At 37.5% G+C, this 12,134-nt stretch overlaps 1 protein-coding gene across 1 annotated transcript in view; it reads left to right on the forward strand.

Annotated features, from left to right (window-relative positions):
• Positions 1-12,134, forward strand: part of DPY19L2 (dpy-19 like 2) — a 200,074-nt gene that overhangs the window by 126,985 nt on the left and 60,955 nt on the right. The gene's annotated exons all lie outside the window — the stretch shown is intronic.

A 12,134-nucleotide genomic window follows, 5' to 3' on the forward strand; every position in this document is an offset into this window, starting at 1 on the left:
ATTGCAATTGTTAGGTAAAGTCCCTCTTGCAATCATGTCTTGCCCCCATAAAGTGTGACACACACCAAGGCCCCACCAACCTCCCTCCTTCCCTCTTTCTGTTTCCCCCCCATAACCATAATTGTCATTAATTGTCCTCATATCAAAATTAAGTACATAGGATTCATGCTTCTCCATTCTTGTGATGCTTTACTAAGAATAATGTCTTCCGCGTCCATCCAGGTTAATACGAAGGATGTAAAGTCTCCATTTTTTTTTAATGGCTGAATAGTATTCCATGGTATACATAAACCACAGCTTGTTAATCCATTCCTGGGTTGGTGGGCATTTAGTCTGTTTCCACATTTTGGCGATTGTAAATTGAGCTGCAATAAACAGTCTAGTACAAGTGTCCTTATGATAAAAGGATTTTTTTCCTTCTGGGTAGATGCCCAGTAATGGGATTGCAGGATCAAATGGGAGGTCTAGCTTGAGTGCTTTGAGGTTTCTCCATACTTCCTTCCAGAAAGGTTGTACTAGTTTGCAGTCCCAACAGCAGTGTAAAAGTGTTCCCTTCTCTCCACATCCACGCCAGCATCTGCAGTTTTGAGATTTTGTGATGTGGGCCATTCTCACTGGGGTTAGATGATATCTCAGGGTTGTTTTGATTTGCATTTCTCTAATATATAGCGATGATGAACATTTTTTCATGTGTTTGTTAGCCATTCGTCTGTCGTCTTTAGAGAAAGTTCTATTCATGTCTCTTGCCCATTGATATAAGGGATTGTTGGCTTTTTTCATGTGGATTAATTTGAGTTCTCTATAGATCCTAGTTATTAAGCTTTTGTCTCATTGAAAATATGCAAATATCCTTTCCCATTGTGTAGGTTGTCTCTTTACTTTGGTTATTGTCTCCTTAGCTGTACAAAAGCTTTTCAGTTTAATGAAGTCCCATTTGTTTATTTTTGTTGTTGCAATTGCCATGGCAGTCTTCTTCATGAAGTCTTTCCCCAGGCCAATATCTTCCAGTGTTTTTCCTATGCTTTCTTGGAGGATTTTTATTGTTTCATGCCTTAAGTTTAAGTCCTTTACCATCTTGAATCAATTTTTGTGAGTGGGGAAAGGTGTGGATCCAGTTTCAGTCTTTTCCATGTAGACATCCAGTTATACCAACACCATTTATTGAATAGGGAGTCTTTCCCCCAAGGTATGTTGTTGTTTGGTTAATCAAAGATTAGGTGGTTGTAAAATGTTAGTTTCATTTCTTGGTTTTCAATTCGATTCCAAGTGTCTATGTCTCTGTTTTTGTGCCAGTACCATGCTGTCTTGAGCACTATGGCTTTGTATTGTAGTACAGACTAAAATCTGATATGCTGATGCCCCCAGCTTTATTTTTGTTACAGAGAACTGCCTTAGCTATATGGGGTTTTTTCCGGTTCCATACAAAACGCAGAATCATTTTTTCCAAATCTTGAAAGTACGATGTTGGTATTTTGATAGGAATGGCATTGAATAGGTAGATTGCTTTGGGAAGTATAGACATTTTAACAATGTTGATTCTTCCCATCCATAAGCATGGTATGTTCTTCCATTTGTTAATATCCTCTGCTATTTCCTTTCTGAGGATTTCATAGTTTTCTTTATAGAGGTCCTTCACCTCCTTCGTTAGGTATATTCCTAATTATTTTATTTTCTTTGAGACTATGGTGAAGGGAGTTGTGTCCTTAATTAGCTTCTCATCTTGACTGTTATTGGTGTACACAAAGGCCACTGACTTGTGGACATTGATTTTATATCCTGAAACATTACTGTATTTTTTGATGACTTCTAGGAGTCTTGTGGTTGAGTCTTTGGGGTTCTTTAAGTATAAGATCATGTCGTCAGCAAAGAAGGAGAGTTTGACCTCCTCTGCTCCCATTTGGATTCCCTTTATTTCCTTGTCTTGCCTAATTGTATTGGCTAGAACTTCCAGCACTATGTTGAATAGTAAAGGTGACAGAGGACAACCTTGTCTGGTTCCAGTTGTAAGAGGAAAAGCTTTCAGTTTTACTCCATTCAGTAAAATATTGGCTGTGGGTTTGTCATAGATAGCTTCAATCAGTTTTAGAAATGTGCCACCTATGCCTATACTCTTCAGTGTTCTAATTAGAAAAGGATGCTGGATTTTATCAAATGCTTTTTCTGCATCTATTGAGAGGATCATGTGATCTTTATTTTTGCCTCTGTTAATATGGTGGATAACGTTTATAGACTTGCGTATGTTAAACCAGCCTTGCATCCCTGGGATGAAGCCTACTTGATCATGATGAATGACTTTTTTGATGATAAGCTGTAATCTATTGGCTAGGATTTTGTTGAGAATTTTTGCGTCTATGTTCATGAGTGAGATTGGTCTGAAATTCTCCTTTTTGTTTGGGTCTTTTCCTGGTTTTGGTATCAGGGTGATGTTTGCTTCATAGAATGTGTTGGGGAAGACTCCTTCTTCCTCAATTTTTTGGACTAATTTCTGCAGTACAGGAATAAGCTCTTCCTTGAAGGTTTGATAGAATTCTGGAGTGAAGCCATCTGGACCAGGGCATTTTTTGGTTGGAAGATTTTTTATTGTTTCTTTGATCTCAGTGCTTGAAATTTGTCTGTTCAGGAGCTCTATTTCTTCCTGGCTGAGTTTAGGGAGAGGGTGTGATTCCAAACATTGATCCATTTCTTTCACATTGTCAAATTTCTGGGCATAGAGTTTCTGGTAGTATTCAGAGATGATCTCTTGTATCTCTGTGGGATCAGTTGTTATTTCCCCTTTATCATTTCTGATTGAGGTTACTAGAGATTTTACTTTTCTATTCCTCGTCAGTCTGGCCAATGGTTTATCTATTTTATTTATTTTTTCAAAAAACCAACTCCTTGTTTCATTAATTTTCTGAATGATTCCTTGGTTTTCAATTTCATTGATCTCTGATTTGATTTTGGATATTTCTTTTCTTCTACTGAGTTTAGGCTTAGATTGTTCTTCTTTTTCCAATTCCATAAGATCTCTTGTGAGATTGTTGATGTGCTCTCTTTCTGTTTTTCGAATGTAGGCATCTAAAGCGATGAATTTTCCTCTCAAAACTGCTTTGGCAGTATCCCACAGGTTTTGGTAGCTTGTGTCTTCATTGTTGTTATGCTCAAGGAAGTTAATGATTTCCTGTTTAATTTCTTCCTGCACCCATCTGTTATTCAACAGAAGATTGTTTAATTTCCATGCCTTTGGGTGGGGTCGAGCATTTTTGTTAGAGTTGAGTTCCACCTTTAGTGCCTTATGGTCTGAGAAGATACAAGGTAAAATTTCAATTCTTTTGATTCTGTTGATATTTGTTTTGTGTCCCAGGATTTGATCAATTTTGGAGAATGTTCCAGGGGGTGATGAGAAGAATGTATATTCTTTATCTTTGGGATGGAGTGTTCTATATGCGTCTATCAAGCACAGTTGTTCTAGGGTCTCATTTAAGTCTCTTATATCCTTGTTTAATTTCTGTTTAGAGGATCTGTCCAGCTCTGTAAGAGGAGTGTTAAGGTCCCCTGTTATGATGGTATTATCAGATATCATATTGCTCAGACTGAGTAAGGTCTGCTTCAAGAATCTGGGGGCATTTAAATTGGGTGCATAGATATTTAGAATTGAAATGTCTTCTTGTTGTATTTTTCCCTTGACCAATATAAAGTGACCATCTTTGTCTTTTTTGACTTTAGTTGCTTTAAATCCACATGTATCTGAAAATAAGATTGCAACTCCTCTTTTCTTCTGAATTCCATTTGCCTGAAAAATTGTCTTCCAACCCTTAACTCGGAGCTTCAGTTTGTCTTTTGAAGCCAGGTGTGTTTCTTGCAGACAACAAATGGATGGCTTGTGTTTTTTAATCCAGTCAACCAATCTATGTCTCTTCAGTGGGGAATTCAAGCCATTAACATTTATTGAGATAATTGATAAGTGTGGTAGTATTCTATTCATCTTATTTTGTGAGAGTCCATTGCTTAGTTTTATCTTTTGCATCAGTGTGGAGGTTTGGTTCTGTCTTTAATTTCTGAGTTCTTACTTTGCTGCTGATGCATTGTGGTGGTCAGTGTGCAGAACAGGTTGAAGTATTTCCTGTAGAGCTGGTCTTGTTGTGGCGAATTTCCTCAATGTTTGTATATCCGTAAATGATTTGATTTCTCCGTCAATTTTTAAACTTAGCTTAGCAGGGTACAGAATTCTGGGCTGGAAATTGTGCTGTTTAAGTAGATTAATGGTAGATGACCATTGTCTTCTGGCTTGGAAAGTTTCATTAGAGAAGTCTGCAGTCACTCTGATGGATTTGCCCCTGTAGGTCAACTGGCGCTTACTCCTGGCAGCTTGCAGAATCTTTTCTTTTGTCTTGACTTTGGACAGTTTCATCACAATGTGTCTTGGAGAAGCTCGGTTAGAGTTGAGGCGACCTGGGGTCCGATATCCCTCTGAAAGCAGTGTGTCAGAATCTTTGGTGATATTTGGGAAATTTTTTTTTATAATATTCTCTAGTATGGCTTCCATTCCTCTGGGGCATTCTTCTTCCCCTTCTGGAATTCCTATAACTCCCTTGTTGGAACACTTCATAAAGTCCCATAATTCTGACAGTGAACATTCTGCTTTCTCTCTCTTCTTTTCTGCCTCTTTTACTATCTGAGTTATCTCAAAAACTTTGTCTTCTACCTCTGAAATTCTTTCTTCTGCATGGTCTAACCTGTTGCTGATACTTTCCATTGCATCTTTAAGTTCCCTGATTGACTGTTTCATTTCCTTCAGCTCTGCTATATCCTTTTTATATTCTTCATATCGTTCATCTCTTATTTGATTCTGTTTTTGGATTTCCTTTTGGTTATTTTCCACTTTATTAGCAGTTTCCTTCATTGTTTCCATCATTTCTTTCATTGTTTTCAACATGTGTATTCTAAATTCCCTTTCTGTCATTCCTAACATTTCTGTATAGGTGGAATCCTCTGCAGTAGCTACCTCATGGTCCCTTGGCGGGGTTGTTCTGGACTGGTTCTTCATGTTGCCTGGAGTTTTCTGCTGATTCTTCCTCATGGGTGATTTCTTTTATCTGTTTCCTTGCCCTAATTTTCCTTTCACTTCTTCTTGCTCTTTAAGTTCTCGTGCCTGTGGACTAAGGGTTACAGGACCAGAAGGGTGAGAAGGTTTAAGAGCAAAAAAGGGATGAAAGAAAGGAGGACCGAGTGATGAGAATGAAAAAGAAAAATAGAGAAAGGAGAGGTGGTGGGTAAAAGGAATATTGACAAAAAGAAGAGAGGCACAGAAAGAGGGAGACAGAGCAGTATAAGTGTACAGTAGGGTACTTTGATACAACCTTAAAAAAAAAACCACCTTCTGGGGGTGCCCAGTGGGTGGTTCCCTTGAGGTCAGCAGCTCTTTGCTAACCTGATCAGACACAGTACCCCACCTCCACCAAGTAGAGAGGAAAGAGAAAAATGCTGTAAATCAAACCAAAACAAGCAAACAGAAAACTTTACGGGATAAAATTGGCTGGAAAAACCAAATAATAGCGGTAGAAACACTAGCAAAAATGAAGTTCTAATTATGGAAATAGGCAGCAATGGGAAATTATAATTAAACTAGAAAAATTGAGAACGAAAAAGGACCTGTATGGAAAAGGTTGAACTTAAAAAACAAAACAACAATCCACAACATCAAAATAAACAAAAAAAAACCAACCAAACCAAAAAAAAAAAATAAAGACCACAACCAAAAACAAAGCAGTATGTATATGTTATATTGTCTGGGCAACACGTGGTCTTCTGGGGTATGAGATGTTAATCACAGTTCTGATACGACTGGAGGCTGCTAGTTTCTCAAACCCCAGCAGTTAGATACCCTAAATCTCTCTTCAGGCCACTTAAAAGGCACTTTGAACTTGTTCACTTACTGAGCAGAAGCTTTCTCAGGGAAGTGCTTGTCGCTGGAATCACTGCTGAAGTGGCTATCCACTTACCCTGTGTGTCAAAACTGGTCTCCCTCTGCCCCCAGGGTTAGGACTGCAAGGCGGCTCAGACCCTGCCCTTAGGCTACTTGGTCGCTGGGTTACCAGCTCCCACCCAATTCCAGCTCTGCCACCCTGAGGGCGGAGCTTGCCGGGGCAGATTGCTCACAATGTCTGCCTGTGACCCAGAGCCAAACACTTTTAGCTCCGTCTGGCTCAACAGCTCAGACTGGGGCCCTAGACAAAGGCCAAAGTTCTCCGCACTCCCGCTCAGGCTCTCCCCAAGGCAGTTCATCTGAATGCCAAGTCCAAAGACACCGAAACAGTTCACAGGTAAGGCCTTTCTGGTTTGCAGTCTTGCTGCTACTGAACTTACAGTTGCGGGCGGGTTTAGACGGATTGAACACACGCGACCACTTGCCAGTTTTGCACTGTTTTAGTCCTCCTCTTGGGGTCCAGAAGTCTCTCGCTGACTCCCTGTATTCTCTCAGGGGTGATGATAGGAAGATCCCACCAGCCAGAGATGCCTGGAGTCCTATATCCCCAGACTCACGGTGCCCAGATGCAAGGAAGCTGTTACTCGGCTGCCATCTTGCTCCGCCTCCTGCTATTAAGTCTTTTTTCAATGTTAGAATGCACTCATGAAGTTATCTTGTCATGGTCTTTTCATTTCGGAGGGATTTTTAGTTATTGACTTAATCTCCATACTAGTTGTAGTCTGCTTAGACTTTTTATTTCTTCATGATTTAGTCTGGCTAGGTAGTGTATATAACTATTATTTATAGTAGTCTCAAGATCCTTTTTATTTCTGAGGTGTGAGTTTTAATGTTACCACTTTTATTTCAAAATTTATTTCTGTATCTCTTTTTAATCTAGGTAAAGATTTGCTAATTTTAGTTATCCTAAAAAAAACACAACTGTTGCTTCTCTTGGTTTTTTTTTTAATATTATTTGGTTTTTTTTTAATTTCCTAATTCACTTATTCTTGTTGCAATTTTTGGTATTTTCTTCCTTCTGCTAACTTTTTGCCTAGTTTGTTGTTTGTTTGGCCACTTCAGGTAGAGTTAGGTTGTTTATTTGAGATCTTTCTCATTTTTAAATGTAGGCGTTTATCACAATAAACATCTGGCTTAGTGCTCTTATTGTCTCCCATTAAGTTTTGGTATATTGTGTTTAATTTTTATTTTTCTCAATGTATTTTATAATTTAGTGTTTGATTTCTTCTTTGACTTAGTGGTTGTTTGAGAATGTGATAACTTTCACATATTTATGACTTTTCCAGTCTTCCTTATGATAGTGATGTCTACTTTTATTACAGTGTTGACAGAAAGGATTCTTTGTATGATTTTAACTTTCTTATGCTTGTTGACACTTGTTATGTGACCAGATGTGATCTCTATCCTTGAGAAAGTTTTGATGTGCATGAGAAGAAAATGTGTATTATGCTGTTTAGATAGAATATTCTATATGCACTTGACCTTCTGTATCCATAGGTTCCACATCCATATATTTAGCTGACTACAGATCAAAAATATTCTTTAAAAAATAATAATACAATAATGAAAATGATATGAAATTAAAGACATTACAGTATAGCAACTATTTATATAGCATTCACATTGTATCAAATGATATTATTAATCTAAAGATGATTTAAAGTATCTAACAGGATGTACATTGATTAAATGCAAATACTAATACTACATCATTTTATATAAGACTTGAGCACTCACAGAATTTTTTATCTATGATGGGTCCTGGGAGAAATCCCCCATGGATACTGAGAGATGACTATGTATCTTTAGGGCCATTTGGTCTGTAGTTTTATTCAAGTCCTCAATTTCCTTATTTATTTTCTGTCTAGTAGTTCTATCCATTATTTGAAATTAATATGCAATATTTAAATCTACTACTTCTCCTTTTACTTCTATCAGTGTTTGCTGTATATATTTAAGTGCTTTGATGTTGAGTGAACATATATTTATAATTGTTATAAAACTTCCTGCTGAATTTACCCTTTTACATTATGTAATGTCCTTTTCTTTCTATTGTGACAGTTTTCAATTTTAAGTCTATTTTTTGTGATGTATATATACTCACCCTTACTCTCTTTTGGTTACCATTTGCTTGGGTTATCTTTTTCTATCCATTAACCTTAGCCTGTATGTTTTCTTAAAACAAAGGAATTTTTTTGTGTCTTTTATAACATAGCATAGAGTTAGGTCTTAGGCAACTTTTTTTTTTTTTGTAGAGACAGAGTCTCACTTTACTGCCCTCGGTAGAGTGCCGTGGCGTCACACGGCTCACAGCAACCTCCAGCTCTTGGACTTACGTGATTCTCTTGCCTCAACCTCCCGAGTAGCTGGAATTACAAGCGCCCGCCACAACGCCCGGCTATTTTTTTGTTGCAGTTTGGCCAGGGCTGGGTTTGAACCCGCCACCCTCGGTATATGGGGCCAGCGCCCTACTCACTGAGCCACAGGCACCGCCCCGGTTTTAGGCAACTTTATTCACTCAACCACTCTGTCTTTTGGTTGGGGAGATAATCCATTTATGTTTAAAATAATACTGAGAAGGGATCATTTACTGTTGCCATTTTGTTAATCATTTTCTGTTGGTCTTTTTGTTCTTTTTTTTTTTCCTGAGTTTTCCTTGCTTCCCTTATATTTGTTAGTTTTTATGTGTTGATAAGCTTTGAGACTTATTGCTTTTACTTCAGGTAACTTCTACAGATTTTTGTTATGGGGGGGTTCTTTTCTTTCTTTTTTTTAAATTAAATTGTAGCTGTGTACAATAATGCAATCATGAGGTACAATGTACTGATTCACAGTCTGAAATATTTTCGCTGAATTGGTTAACATAGCCTTCATGGCATTTTCTTAATTATTGTTTTCAAACCCTTATACTCTACACTTAGTAAACTTCACCTGCACCCTTCCAAGATGCACCCTAGGTGTGGACTCACCAATACCCTCCCTTCACCATTCGTCACCCTCTCTTCCCCTTCCTTGCCCCCTTCCCCTTATTCTTGTACTGAGATTGGGTTATAGCCTTCATATGAAAGCTATAAATTAGTTTCATATTAGGGCTGAGTATGTCCTTTTTCTTCCATTCTTTGGATACCTTGCTAAGAAGAATATTTTCCAGCTCCATCCATGTAAACATGAAAGAAGTATAGTCTCCATCTTTCTTTATGGCTGCATAATATTCCATGGTATACAAATACCACAATTTATTAATCCATTCATGAGTCGATGGGCACTTGGGTTTTCTCCATGACTTAGCAATTATGAATTGGGCTGCAATCAACATTCTGGTACAAATACCATTGTTATAGTGCGATTTTTGGTCTTTCAGAGGAATTATAGGATTGAATGGCAAATGTATTTTTAGATCTCTAAGTATTCTCAAAAAATCTTTCCAAAAGGAATGTATAAATTTGCATTCCCACCAGCAGTATAGAAGTGTTCCGTTTTCTCCACATCCACTCCAATATCTCTGGTCTTGGGATTTTGTGATATGGGCTAATCTTACTGGGATGATATCTCAAAGTAGTTTTGATTTGCGTTTCTCTAATGATTAAGGATGATGAGCATTTTTTCATGTGTCTATGGGCAGCACGCCTGTCTTCTTCAGAGAAGTTATTTTTCAAGTCCCTTGCCCACCCTGAGATGGGATCACTTGTTCTTTTCTTGCTAATACGTTTGAGTTCACTGTGGATTCTGGTTATTAAACCTTTGTCAGAGACATATCCTGTCAGAGACATACCCCATTCTGAGGGCTGTCTGCTTGCTCTACTTACTGTGTTCTTGGCTGTGCAAAAGCTTTTTAGTTTGATCAGGTCCCAGTAGTGTATTTTTGATGCAGCTTCAATTGCCCGGGGGTTCCTCCTCAAAAATATTCACCCAGGTTGATTCTTCAAGAGTTTAATCTGCGCTTTCGTCAAGTATTTTTATAGTTTCATATCTTAGGTTTAAATCTTTAATCCAGTGAGAGTCTATCTTAGTTAAAGGTGAAAGGTGTGGGTCTAGTTTAAGTCTTCTGCAGGTTGCCAGCCAGTTCACCCAGCACCATTTGTTAAATAGGGAATCTTTTCCCCATTAAATGTTTTTTTTTTTTTTTTTTTGTAGAGACAGAATTTCACTTTATTGCCCTTGGTAGAGTGCCGTGGCATCACACAGCTCACAGCAACCTCCAACTCCTGGGCTTAGGCGATTCTCCTGCCTCAGCCTCCCGAGTAGCTGGGACTACAGGCGCCTGCCACAACGCCCGGCTATTTTTTTGTTGCAGTTTGGCTGGGGCTGGGTTTGAACCCGCCACCCTCGGCATATGGGGCTGGTGCCCTGCTCACTGAGCCACAGGCGCCGCCCTCCCCATTAAATGTTTTTAATTGGCTTGTCAAATATCAAATAACGGTAAGTAGCTGGGTTCATTTCTTGGTTCTCTATGCTGTTCCATGTATCTACCTCTCTGTTTTTGTGCCAGTACCATGCTGTTTTGATTACTATTGATTTATAGTATAATCTGAGGTCTGGTAGCATAATTCCTCCTGCTTTATTTTTATTTCTAAATAATGTCTTGGCTATTCAAGGTTTTTTCTCACTCCATATAAAATGATGTATTATTTTTTTCGAGATCTTTAAAGTATGACAATGGAGCTTTAATAGGGATTTCATTAAAATTGTATATTGCTTTGGGTTGTATAGACATTTTGACAATGTTGATTTTTTCCAACCATGAGCATGGTATGTTTTTCCGTTTGTTAACATCTTCAGCTATTTCTTTTCTTAGAGTTTCATAGTTCTCTTTATAGAGATTTTTCACATTCTTTGTCAGATAAACTCCCAAATATTTCATCTTCTTTGGCACTACTGTAAATGAAATAGAGTCTTTGATTGTTATTTCAGCTTGGCTATTGTTGGTATATATAAAGGCTATGGATTTATGGGAGTTGATTTTGTATCTTGAGACATTGCTGTATTCCTTGATCACTTCTATGAGTTTTGTAGTAGAATCCTGGTGTTTTCCAGATATACAATCATATCATCTGTGAAGAGTGAAAGTTTGATCTCGTCTGACCCTATATGGATACCCTTGATTGCCTTTTCTTCCCTAATTGTGATGGCTAAAACTTCCATTACAATGTTAAAGAGCAATGGAGACAATGGGCAACTTGCCTGGTTCCTGATCTGAGTGGAAATCGTTTTTATTTAACTCCATTCAATACGATATTGGCTGCAGGTCTGTTGTAGATGGTCTCTATTAGTTTAAGAAATGTCCCTTCTATACCCATTTTCTTAAGTATTCTGATCATGAGGGGATGCTGGATGTTATCAAAAGCTTTTTCTGAATCAATTGAGAGAATCATATGGTCTTTGTTTTTTAATTTATTTATGTGCTGAATTATATTTATACATTTACGTATTTTGAACCAGCCTTGAGACCCTAGGATAAAACCCACTTGGTCATGGTGTATAATTTGTTTGATGTGTTGCTGGATTCTTTTTACTAGGATCTTGTTGAATATTTTTGCATCAATATTCATTAGTGATGTTGGTCTATAATTTTCTTTTCTTGTTGGGTCTTTTCCTGGTTTGGGGATCAAGGTGATGTTTGTTTCATAGAATTGGTTGGGCAGTATTCCTTCTTTTTCTATGTTTTGCAAAAGTTTGAGTAATATTGGTTCTAGTTCCTCTTTAAAAGTTTGTAGAATTATGATGTGAAGCCATCTGGTCCTGGGCTCTTCTTTTTAGGTAGATTTTGTATAGCTGATGCTATTTCAGAACTTGATATAGGCCGGTTCAACATTTCCACCTCATTCTGGTTAAGTCTTGAGAGGTGGTGTGCTTCTAAGTATTTGTCTATTTCCTTCCTGTTTTCATATTTCTGAGAATAAAGTTTCTTGTAATATTCATTAAGAATATTTTGAATTTCTGAGGACTCTGTTGTTATTTTGTCTTTACCATTTCTGATTGATGAAATTAGAGATTTTACTCTTTTCTTCCTGGTTATGTTATCTAAAGGTTTATCTATTTTATTGAACTTTTCAAAAAACCAACTTTTTGATTTATTGATCTGTTGTATAATTATTTTGTTTTCAATTTTATTTAATTATGCTCTAATTTTGGTTATTTCTTTTCTTCTGCTGGGTTTGATATTGGAGTG

Source organism: Nycticebus coucang, chromosome 11 (genome assembly GCF_027406575.1).
Source record: "Nycticebus coucang isolate mNycCou1 chromosome 11, mNycCou1.pri, whole genome shotgun sequence".
Taxonomy (NCBI): Eukaryota; Metazoa; Chordata; class Mammalia; order Primates; family Lorisidae; genus Nycticebus; species Nycticebus coucang.